This window comes from Cryptotermes secundus, unplaced genomic scaffold, assembly GCF_002891405.2.
Source record: "Cryptotermes secundus unplaced genomic scaffold, Csec_1.0 scaffold561, whole genome shotgun sequence".
In the NCBI taxonomy this organism is placed as follows: domain Eukaryota; kingdom Metazoa; phylum Arthropoda; class Insecta; order Blattodea; family Kalotermitidae; genus Cryptotermes; species Cryptotermes secundus.
In genome coordinates this window covers 223850-236559 of record NW_019744119.1, presented here as the reverse complement: position 1 = coordinate 236559, position 12710 = coordinate 223850, and positions in this window count along the sequence as shown.

Below are 12710 nucleotides of genomic sequence, written 5' to 3'. Positions count from 1 at the left end.
TAGTGACTGCTGTTGGGCGGCAAACGTCCGCAATTTTGCTCAGTGACCTCCTTTGGAGATATGAGGTTCTTTCATGTGCCGTAAAGCTACGACACGGGACCCACTGCTTAAAGTCCCTCCCGGAGGACTTGTTCCCTGAATTTTTCCGCCCTTAAAAATTCGACGACCTCCGCCGGGTATTTGAGCCTTCGTACTACGAGTCATGAGGTGGGAACGTTACCTCTAGACTACGGAGGCCGCTTGTGGATGGACCTTACTCGCGATATCCAGTTGCAGTCAAGATGGCGTTGGACCTATGCTGCAGATAGTTAGTTTATTATTACTGTTAGGAATCATTTATACTGAGTTAAGTGTTTGCTGTGTTTAAATTACAAATTATAAAATGTAATTCAAGTAACCTAGGAGGGGGATTTCAAGGCCCAGTGATATTTTGAACCTTCCAATGAAATTCGACAACTAAAACTTTCCTTAGAAACACTCCATGTATAGAGGAAGTCTAACAGCAAAAAAGTTTCGCTTTGAAGCCGGAAGGTCGCGGGTTCAAGTCCCGATGAGATAACTGGATTTTTTTCCAATTGATCTGATCCTTCCAGCCGCACTATGGCCCTGGGTTCGGCTCAGCCTCTAACAGAAATGAGTATCAGGAATATTCTTGGGGGTAAAGGGCGGCCGGCGCGTAGGGTAGACAACCTTGCCGTCATCTGTGAGCCGATTGTCTAGAAAATGTGGGAACCTCAACATCTCACAACCCTATGGGCCTCCACGGCTTGGTACAGGGATACCTTTACTTACTTACTTTACTTTGAGGGGCAACGCAGTGGAATCTTTTACATGTAACAGGGACGTATGTTTGAAGTGTGCTGTAGCAAAAACACACGGGAATTCTGCTTAGAATAGCCAGCGTTGCATTGAAATAAACACCATTGTTTTGTTCATCATTTTAGAATACTGTCTGCTCGTGTCAGTTGGTGTTTTCAAGGTCTGTTGGAGTTTGTCTTTTGGGTAAAAAAGCATTCCAACGCTCCAACATGAACACAATAACAATTAGTTGCTCGCTGTTCTTGTCTCGATTATGTAAGCAAGACGCACTAGATCAAAAATTCCTTTCTTTATCGACAGTTGTAAATAATAATAAACGGTTTATCGGCGTCTAAATGCTGCAACCCCCACAGTGACGTTGGATATATACACCGCGAAACATCAGCATTGTCTCATGTTATGTTGAACGATGTTTGTCAGACATATACAGATTGGTCCAAAAAATATAAGGAACTGAAAGTGTATACACGCCGGTCACGGTAGCCGAGCGGTCTAAGGCATGTACAGTCTTCGCTCGCTTGGAAACCGGGATCGTGGGTTAGAATCCCACTCAGGGCATGGATGTTTGTGTGCGTTTTTCTGTGTTTGTGTACAGGTAGAGGCCTTGCGACGAGCTGATCGCCGGCCCAAGGAGTCCTACCGAATGGGTAAGATCTAGAAAACCGAAGTGAACCGAGAAGTTCATGGAGGTAGGCCTAGGCCCAGTGGGGCTGTAGGGGAAGAAAAGAAACTGTATACACATCGTTCTGCCGCCATTTTGTTTGACTGTAGTGCCATTCGATAAAATGGTTCTGGCATTCACGAGACTAGCACCATCTGTTGAGAGAATATGACACTACACACGGTACATTATATTTCGTTTAAAATTTGTGTTTATGTTAGTAGATGACCTCTATCAAATTGTGTATACAAGTTTTGGGGCCCCTCCGTATTTACAAAGTCCGGTATAATCAGGTGATTATGAATGAATGATTAATTGGGAAACGTAGGAAACATAATTCGTCCTGCCATCTTTTAAGATCTTAATCCATCCAGAAGTTCCTTCGAAGTTCGAGTTTTTATTGAAGTGTTGTTCTTCATCCGTACAGGATGCACACTGCTGCATTCCAACCTCTCTGAGAACAGTGGGAGCTCAAAATGATGTAGGAGGACATGAGCATGATATATTTAAAAATAATTTACTAACATGAGGTTGAAGTAGCTGAGAAGAAAGCAAAATCTATAGATATCATAGCCACCCACCGGGTTTATCGATTAGCTAGGGACCTCCCGATATCGAAGCAGAAGTACCAGCCACTGCAAGGAAGGGTCCCATAATGTAAAGTAAAAAATAGGTAAAGCTGTCCCTGTAACAGGCCGTGAAGCCCCATAGGGTTGTGAGACGTTGAGGGTCCCACATTATCTGGACAATCGGCTCTAAGATGGCCGCGCTTTACTACCCAGGAAAATTATTTAATTAATTCCTGGTACTCATTTCTGTTAGAGGCTGAGTAAAACCCAGGGCCATAGTGCGGCCAGAAGGATTAGGTTAATTGAAAAAAAACCAATGACCTCATCGGGACCTGAACCCGCGACCTACCGACTTGTAGCATAGTACCTCAACCAACTACGCTACCTCGTGCCCCGGTTCCATAATGTACTTTATTAAAATATAAGTTTATTTTGTGATATTTAATGATATGCATATACAATCATGATCGGAAAACGAAAAAAGATATCTGCTTTACTACAGTAGCCAACTGATATGTTTAAGGAAACGGAGAACGCCGTGATACAGGACGTGTCTACGGTGGAGACGCCTCCCGCTGCAGTCGCTTGGTATCTACAAGAACGGCCCTGAGGAGGCTACAGTTGAATGTCCAGCCAAGGGCGGGTTGCTGTTAGACTGACACAAACCGGTTCGCGGTCTGAGAGCCGGCAATAAACACACCCACTTTTCAGTTTTGGATTTGTGTACTGCTGCTTGTTTGTGTCTAAAATCTATCGATCGGACTTCACGATTCATTCGTTTAAGCAATATGTAACGCTTACTTTAACCGAATACCTCAACGCTCGGAAGGAATATTAATTTATATAGAGTGAACCTACTCCATATTTTTACCTTACGTCATGAGGTTGGGTGAGACTGAGTCCAATTTGCATTTCGGCTAATATAGGACCTTATGTATCAGCCCTGGATGACAGATCTACCCACCCATCCATCGAAATGTCTGTCTGTCTAGACGGACTTCGCATGTTAAGGTCGCTACCGAAACTGGTTATGCGCAGCAAGATGCACCACGAAACTGTCTCACTACGGTAAGATAAATTTACCCTGTACTGAAGCAAGAACAACGCCAAGAAAACGTGAGGGAGTGAAGGTGGAGGCTCATCATATTTGAGCTTGCACTAGATGGAAGTGAGTGGTCAGCTTCACACCCGGGCAGCTTAGTCCCCTGGGAATTACCACCTACGTACCCTTTGATTGGGTAGGCCCCATAGCCGGTCTGGATACAGTGGAACACAGAAAAATATCTTGCCTCTGCATGGAATCCAGGTCAAGTCCGCCACTCTGTCGCCGAGCTATACCGGTTACATCCCACAACACCTTTAACTTTTGAGCCAGTGAGCTGGATTAGTCGTAACACTCCAGACTCGTACTCGGGGTATAGCCGGTTCGAATTCAATCACGACTGAGGTCGTTCGTGGTTGTCTTCAGTCCCTTACAGGAGAAGCTTGGAATAATACCTTAAAACATGACACGACTTCGTTCCTTCAACTATTTTACAATTGATTATCTATCTATAATATTACATTTAGACACAATATATATTCTTGCTACTGACAGCATTCGTTATATTAATATTCGTTTATTTTAGACAAATAATATGGAAGCTTTGTTCAGAAACCTAACAGCCAGCCTCGGATATGTGGGAAATGGACTAAGCAAAGGACAAGGAACAATGATATTGCGATGGCAACTTGGAATATGAAATGGCCAGACGATGTTGAGAACGACCTGAAGAAGATGAAGGTGAAAGGATGGATAGAGAAGATGAGGAATAAAGAACAGTGAAGACCGGTTGTAGAGGAGGCCAAGGCTCACCCAGGGCTGTAGCGCCGAGTGGTAGGTAGGTAGGTAGGTAGGTTGGTTGGTAGGTAATATGGGATATGGGAACACCTCGCGCATGCGAAGTAGCGTCATATGACTTACTGCAATATAAACGTCACATAACTTGTCACATGACGTTTGTTCTTTTCTCTACAGAGTGAGTTATCATGTGTCCCGTAATTGATAATACCATGAGCTTCGAAATTCGCGCTGTTACCCACTTTCTTACACTAACAAATATGAGTGCTGCGGAAATCCATCGTCAATTATGCGCGGGTTGTGGCCAAAATATAATGACTGAAGGAACTGTAAGACGGTGGTGTGGAGTGTTCAACGATGGATGAAGAGATGTTCAGGATGAGGGCGAAATGGTCGACCGCCCGTCTGTACTGAGTGACGATCTTGAGCGAAGCGTTGAACGGAAACAGAAACTGTTAAAGACGGCGAGTACGGGAATTCAGACTCCTGGCTAGGAGTCAGTTTGCATCCGGAAGGTCCTGCGACCGGTCAATTTGATGAAGGTTTTCCGTTGTTTTCCTAGGTCCTAGAGCAAATGCTGAGTTGGTACCCAAATTTCGCGTTGCATTGCTTGCTTCACATGCAGCCCTCACAGTGGTAACATAAAAATTTCATGTCAGAACTAACGTTACTATAACGAAGTACTTCCAGCTTCATAAAAGAATGAATTCTTATCATATGCATTACTTCTACCAGAAAGGCAGGCCTGGGTACCTTCAAAGCCGGATATATAATTTCTTGCTCCCCTAATATCTCCCCATTTTCTCTTGCTTTCTCTCTTTCACTTTTCCCATAAATTCTTGCCCACTTCTTCGCATCGTCGAGAGAGACTCGGAGGCCGATTTGACCTCCTGTCTCATAGGTACCTGGGATTCTTTTCCAGGTGAGAATGCGGCTGGAGGGTGAAACTGGCCGGATATGTCCACCTAGTGCCGAGGTTAAGGATACATGGAGCATCCCATACGCCATCGTGTCATGGAGCTTAATTAAGGGCAGGGCCATCTATATGTCGGACTACCACCGGGTGTCTTCTGTTTAGGCTCAAACCAAAACTCTTAGCGCATTTCCATTTGGGCTCTGTGCCAAGCCCACCTCATACATCTTGATGTGTTCATGTCTCGTGGAAGTGAAAGAACAGAAGAAATGAAGAAAGAGTTAATAAGACAAAGGATAGACTAATGGAAGAACGGAAGAATAAGAAAAAAAAAGAATAGAGGGAAAAAAGAAAGAGTAACAAAGATGGAGACCGGTCACGGTAGCCGAGCGGTCTAAGGCATGTACTGTCTTCGATCGCTTGGAAACCGGGATCATGGGTTCGAATCCCACTCAGGGCATGGATGTTTAGTTTGTGTGTGTGCGTTTTTCTGTGTCTGTGTACAGGTAGAGGCCTTGCAACGAGCTGATCACCCGCCCAAGGAGTCCTACCGATTGTGTAAGATCAAGAAAACCCGAAGTGAACGTAGAAGTTCATGGAGGTAGGCCTAGGCCCACTGGGGCTGTAGTGCCAAGAAAAAAAGACACAAAGATGGAAGAAAGCGCGAAGGAGTGGTAAAGATAAATATGGAAGCCAGAAGGAAAGACAGAATTATGGTACTGTAGAGAAGTCCTCCTTGAGATCCATTGACCGGAAAAAGGCACGCAGAGGGCAGGCGTAGGCCACACCCAAATCATCACTCTCCCAGCACACACCTGGCTGTCACGTCACACCTGACCTTCCACAAACATGCGGAGTAACCTGCTCGCTTTTTACGATATCTTGTAGTGCTCTGTAAACTGGAAGGTTTTCATGTTAGGTCCACTAAAATAGGAGGTCAATCATTTACAGTAAACTTTTACTTACTATTCATGGAGACCATTATATTCTGTGACGTAAAGTGGCCTAGTGCCTTAGAATTTCACCGATGTTCTCCCTTAATGTTGGTAATATTTATCTGCCTCACATCGCAGAAGCAAAAGTGTTCATAATCACAACTTCGAGAATTTTAATTCCTACATATTTATACATAGATAACATAACGGTAGTGGCACTAGTTCGGGGACAACCTGTAGCTTAGTTCGTTGAGGCACTATGCCACAAATCGGAAGGTCGCGGGTTTGATTCCCGATGAGGTCATTGTATTTTTAAATTTACCTACTTCTTCCAGCAGCACTATGGCCGTGTGATTGACTCAGTCTCTAAAAAATGAGTGCCAGAGCTCTCCCTTGCGGTAAAGAACGGCCGGCGCGTGTGGCTGATAACCTTAGTGCCATCTGTGAGCCGATTGCCTAGAAAATGTGGGAACCTCGACTTCTTACAACATTATGGGTCTCCATTGCCTGTTATAAGGACAAATTTACTTCTTTTTTGCCTTTATCATTACCACAAATTATGTATCTTGGAGAGAAAGAATAATAGCGATGATGAATTAGAAGGGACCTGAAAGGAACTGGTCGTGATGTAATTTTATGTGCCTTCCCAGCATTTGTCTGAAGAGGCTGAGGATTCCCACGCAAATCCTTATTCCTTACATTTGAGATCAGTAGAAATATGAAGCCGTTATCAACATTCCGAGGCAGGAATACGAGGGACTCAACCGAAACGTCGTCCGAGACTCAGTGGGTCGTGACCTATTTCACTGCATTAAAGCTGGAGCACCTGACAAGAAAATGACACCATTTTCTTGTCCTGGAAAGGAGCATTAAGGTACGCGAATGACAAAATTAAGAATTTGAGGCCCAGGTCACACCCGGATTATGTCCAGTGGAATACAACACGTTTCATCCGGTGACGTAATGAAATACTGCGTTAAGTGTATCACTGCAAAAATGCTAAAGTTAGAACTCCACCCTCAGAAAGTAGCGTTTATTTACATAGCATTCTTCCCACGGAAGGCTCTCTCACACGAATCTGTTCCACTGTAGGAGGACTAAATGCGGCACATTGTAGGCACAAATCAGATTCAATTCCGCTGCACGGAAGTCAGACATGACAGAAACTTCAAAGCTCATCGTTATAATCACAAGGTCGTTCCATAACACCGTTTAGTCTGTAAATAAATGGCCAAGTGGTCGGAGTTCGAGTCCCAGTGGGGTCAAGGATTTTCTCCACCTCACAGCGTCCAGACCTGTTCTGTGGTTCACCCAGCCTTCTATGCAATAGGAACCGGGGGCTCTTTCTCTGGGGCTAAAGTGGCCGAGGCGTGAAGCTGATCAATCAGCTCCAAGTAGTGCTGAGGTCAAGAATACGTGGATCCATACATCTACTCCCACATACGCCTTAATGGCGTAGTGCTTAATTAGTTAAGCACAGCAGCAGCTTCACATACAAGGACCAGTACTGAAAGCGAACCTTTTTGGTTGGCATTTATGCTTAGATAATTATTGTAGTAAGGCAGAGAAGGAGAAAGAACTTTCTACAGCAATATGTGTCACGTGGGGGTATGTGACGTCACTCGCGAGACCGCAGAGTTCACGTGACCCATACTTCCTGTTGCGCCACCCACGTCACAATATATATATATATATATGGTTAGGTTAGCCGTCGCCACAGCCAGTCCGTATTTCACAAATAAAATATTTATTTCCTGCTACAAGTTTCGGTCTCATAGGACCATCATCAGGCAGTTATATAAGAATACGTCTAGGGTCATTGAACTGCTAATATGGATCCATACTGGTGAAACATGTCTTACTCTGTGATTCAAGATTGTGCCTCGAGTTAAACACAAGTACTGGAATTAATTGTAAAAAATATATAAAATTTACCTACAGTATATTAAAAATATTGTACAAGTATATTGACTTTATATTAAACGTATTGAAAATTATTAAAAATTATGTATGCCAACTTTTAAGTTGTAGTGCTCAGTGCAGTGTAAGCTCCGTCATTGTATAGTTCGTGGGTCCATGTTGTTACGCGTGCACATGTGAACGGTCATGGCGCCCAGGGGTATGATGTGTGGATGTATAAGGAAGCTATTGTGAGGCGTTGTTACGTGTAGCCTTAATGTACACGTGTTCATCGATATGAAGTTGTGTGGCACTTGTAGTCATTAATTATATCGTGTATGCTTCCATGTGTGGGCGTTACACTGGGTATGAGTTGCTCCATGCTTAGTTAATGTGGCCTCAGCCCATCTCATTCGCTTGGAGGCGAGATACAAACCAATAGATATACCATACTCCTGTTTATCCTAAGTTTTATATCCTTAAGGAGAAGACTTGAGGGATTAGGATCCGAAAGGCAGCGAGCGTTCCCAGAACTCAGTTTTCGCAAAATGGATTTATATTTATTATTGAGATCCGACGTTCTCACGGCGGTGAGCAACCATATGGTGGCATTACGGATTGTGGCAACGTGTAGAAAGACATGAAAAGGCTATATTGTCCCTATGCTTAATTAAATAAGCACCACTCCATGAAGACGTGTTGAGGAGTGGAGGTGTAACTCCATAATTCTTTAGCCCCGGGAAAATATCCACTCATGCCCATTGCACTGGAGGCTGGGTGGGCCCAAGAACCTGTTTGGACGCTGAGGAATAAATACATTTTTCTTCTTTCTGCCGGGAATTGAAATTTGGCCGTCCAACTTCGTTATGCCGACAGAACTATCCTGGGATATACGGTTAGTAATACTCTGCTGCCACGTCTTCAACGTACACATCTGTTTCTCTTTTACCAAAGGAAATTTTGTCTTAGAAACCCACAATTTGTCATGTTACTATTTTTCTAAATTGTTTGAAATTTTGAAATATTCTTGCGTCGAATCTGTAATATCACAACGCGAAGGAGAATAAATATAAGTACTATAGACACATTTCCCAGTGGAAGCAACGAAATATTACCCTAACCCCTAAATCACGGCAACTTCTCCGTCTCGTGCGTGAGACGGGTAATCTAACAAAATTCTACCAGTTCGGTGAAAGCAATCAGCACAGCAAGAGACAAATATAAAAAGAAATCTGCTGTTGCTTCTGTATCTATGCCTCAGCCTACGAATGTTCGTAGGCGCTGAAGCTTTACGCCAGCGGTACACACTAGAAATCCCGTGAGGGCCACTAGTATATTTCTAGTTCCCTAGGGCCGAAACATATAAGTTGATTTAAATTGCATCCAACAGGTAATAAAAATGCTTATGTAAAATAAAGTAAAGCTATCCCTGTAACAGGCCGTGGAGGCCTAGGTTTGTGAGACGTCGGGGCACCCATATTTCCTAGACAATCAGCTAACGGGTGGCGGTGAAGTTGTCAGCTTTACCAGGAAGATTCCTGGTACTCATTTCTGTTAGAGGCTTGGTCGATCCCAGGGCCATAGTGGCTGGAAGAATTAGTCAATTGTAAAATCCAATGACCTTATCGGGAATCGAACCAGCGACCTTCAGGTTCTTAGCATAATTCCTCAACCAACTACACTACCGCGTGCCCTCCCCCGTAAATTTTACAGAATAAAAGAAATTTAAGAGTAATTATTAAGTCTGTATTTTATTAACATGTTTTTACGAAACAGGCCTAACCATTTTGACAAAGGACGCTTATTTTACAGAGCATTTATTACGCATCAAGTTCGATTGCTGGAAGAAAATGTCTGTAAGAGGATACTGTATTTACGTAGAGACATAACAAAGTAAGGGGACACGCGGTAGCGTAGTTGGGTGAGGGGCTATGCTACAAGTCGGAGGGTTGCGGGTTCAAATCCCGATGAGGTGTTTGGATTTTTTCAATTGATCTAATCCTTCCAGCCCCACTATGGCCCTGGGGTCGACTCAACCTCTAACAGAAATGAGTACCAGGAATTAATTAAATAATTTTCCTTTGGAGTAAAGAGCGGCCGGCGCGCAAGGCTGACAACCTTACCGCCATCTTTGAGCCGACTGTCTAGAGAAAATGTGGGAACCTCAACATCTCACAACCATATGGGCCTTCATGGCCTGTTTACTTTTACTTACTATAACAAAGTATATAGTTTCAGTTTCTGATCTTTGCGAAATACTGCCTAAGACTGCTGGTGGTCCTGAAAGAGAAAGTCGAACATTGTCCAAGTGCTTTTATATGAGTCTATGCTTACAGAGAACAGCGTCGCATAATTCCGTTGATCCAGATATGACATAGTTTTGCAGTACAAGACAGCGAAATGGGTTCCTCCGGCCGCTTGGGCGTTGTCTGACAAGCGCTGTACCTGACTGACATTCTCTTCTGCGGTAACAAGTGGCCATAGCGAACTGATAGCTGCAAGACAGAAAATCTACACGATACAGAGAATGCCTCAATCAGGAAGTGGAACGAGGTATTACAATCCTCATTTTGATAGCCTCACAAAAGAGAATTGTGGGCTACATGCCTGTCACTACCTTGTGCAGTGTAGACTTCGGCATTAGATACTGGTGAATGCTCAGTCTCCTGCTGTTTGATCACTCAAGGGAAATATTTGCACGTTAGACGGTTGCATGAATGAGGTATTAGTTGTACTCTTCGGGCGGGACCCAAACCGTCCTGCCGCTTATGAGGCAGCTTCACTGAATGAGCTATCCTGCCTTTTACTGTGGAATGACACTCAAGTCCAACGAGGGTTCTGGGAGCAGGCTTCGGTATATGAAATTTGTCACAAATGCCTGAAAGTGGGCCATCTCCTCTGGTTTCGCTACCACTTCTTACTTTGCCAAATTAGTCTGACGTCACATTGCTGTACTGAGCCTGGTAGCGCTGATTACGCATGCGCACATATAAACGTATAATTCGTTGCGGGTTAATTTAGCGAACGCTGCCAGTAGCTCAGACTCCATAATATCAATTGATATGATGGTTAATAAACCCAAGAATTTGCCTAGAGGAGCTGAGGAAAGTTGCAAAATGCCTCAGTCAGGATAGCCCGTGTTTCAGCCAAGCTCTGAACCTCGGGCCTTCGAATACGAAACAGTAATGCTACTCATTCCAACATCATTTTCGGTGACAGACACACATAGTGTGGCATTTAGACCCATTGTTAGGTAGCGGCTCGCAAACAATAACAGAGGAATGCTGTGTTCTGCGCGGTCCTCTAAGCAACAATTCAGCAGCAACAGAGGGACAGTGTGTTTTCTGTGCAGTCCGTGCTTAGATATTCTAAACAGGATAGGAAGTGAAGGTTAGTGGAGTGCACTTGGTCAGATAACAGCTGAGGTCCAATTCTTGTGAGCTGTTGCTATGACAAGCTGGTAGCTTAGTCACAGGAACAGTTCGGTAACCCAGAGGAAGGGGTACGTCCGCCGTTGGAAGTCGTTACCGGTAAACTGGTAAAGACTCATCGGGCTGAGAAGGCTTAGTACGTGCTGTAGTGAAGTGTAAAGTGTGTGAGTAAGTGAAACGGATATAGTTACTTGTAACTGCGATCTGTAAGCGTTCAATAAATCCAATTACGAATCGAAACCCAGCCTGTAGTCACTCTACCCGTGATAATATATATATGTAAATACTCTAACGTGTATAGTTATGCAACGGAGCGATAAATACCTACTCGCGTAAGCGCGCCCAAGAATAGAACGAATGTTTATTGTGCGTTGCTAGGCAACAGCGCACCAATGAACACGCTGGCTAGGAATCACGTGACTTGTTTTCTGTGTGGTCTTCCTTATACAACAATAAAACGGGGGGTTTTCTGCGTGGCCCGTGCAAAGCGTATATAAAGAGCAGTGAAACTGTTCGGCAGGATTTTCGCCAGTAAGACCTCGTTCAAGGTATTTCAGTAGTTGAAGGCTTTACATGTTATCGCTGTTCGCAGTTAAGATGTGCTATAGTTACAGTAAGATTATGTTAGCGCTAATTGTAGCTTCAACCTGTTACTTGTTAATAAATCCAATTACCAATGCAAACCCGCGTTTTAGTCACCCAAACACGTGACAATACATACATGCGTATATCCGAGCATGACACGCGCATTCCTGAATACATAAATAATAACAATATACACGTATTCATACATACATACATACAAGCAAGAACGGGGCATTCATTACATACTGAATGTTTCCTGTTCTTCCGTCATTTTGTTGTAATTTTCCTGAAAACTATGAGAATATCGGAAAATGTAAGTACACGTAGGCCGCGCCATAGCGCAGAAAACACCATTGCTCTCTTGCTGTTTACAGGCTGTTGGCTAGTAATAGTCGTTTTCTGATTGTTTGTTTCGCTGCGTTGCCTAGCAACGGGTCTACATGCCACAATATTTTCAAACATACACGTATGAATCTCTATATACCACGCCTACAGTAACGATATATATATTTTTTTTCATTCCTAAGATAGTTCTGAATTTACGCCCTATGTTCTGCTTGCTTTAAAGAACTCGTTTAATGTATGATGTACAATATTTTATGCGGAATATGGTCATCTTGATTATAATGTCCTGTAGCTCGGATAGTCCGACTTTCAGAAGAACATTTTATCTCTATCTTCCCAAGAGTTATCCAGTAAGAGACTACCGGAAAAAGAATCTGCTTGCTGACCACTTCGTCTGTTTTCTTGCTTTGCTCACTCTTCGACCTTGAAGATGGAGACGATAGGTTCCTCCGAAATGTCGAGCTCTCTCCAAGCTATGCGGCGTTGAAAACCAGAATAACGTATTCTGCATAGTCATTGCTGTGACAGCCTCAAGTGCAACATGTAACATGCTAGATTTTTTATCGTCCTTATGTCCGGGAACATAAATTACACTTGAATTTAGATCTACTTTTCCTGTCTCCTCCGATGACCTTGGTTTAATGAGTTTACTGGATTCACTTGTACCGTCCGCAAAAGGTACACCAACTGGCTCGAGCGGTTACGACGAAATT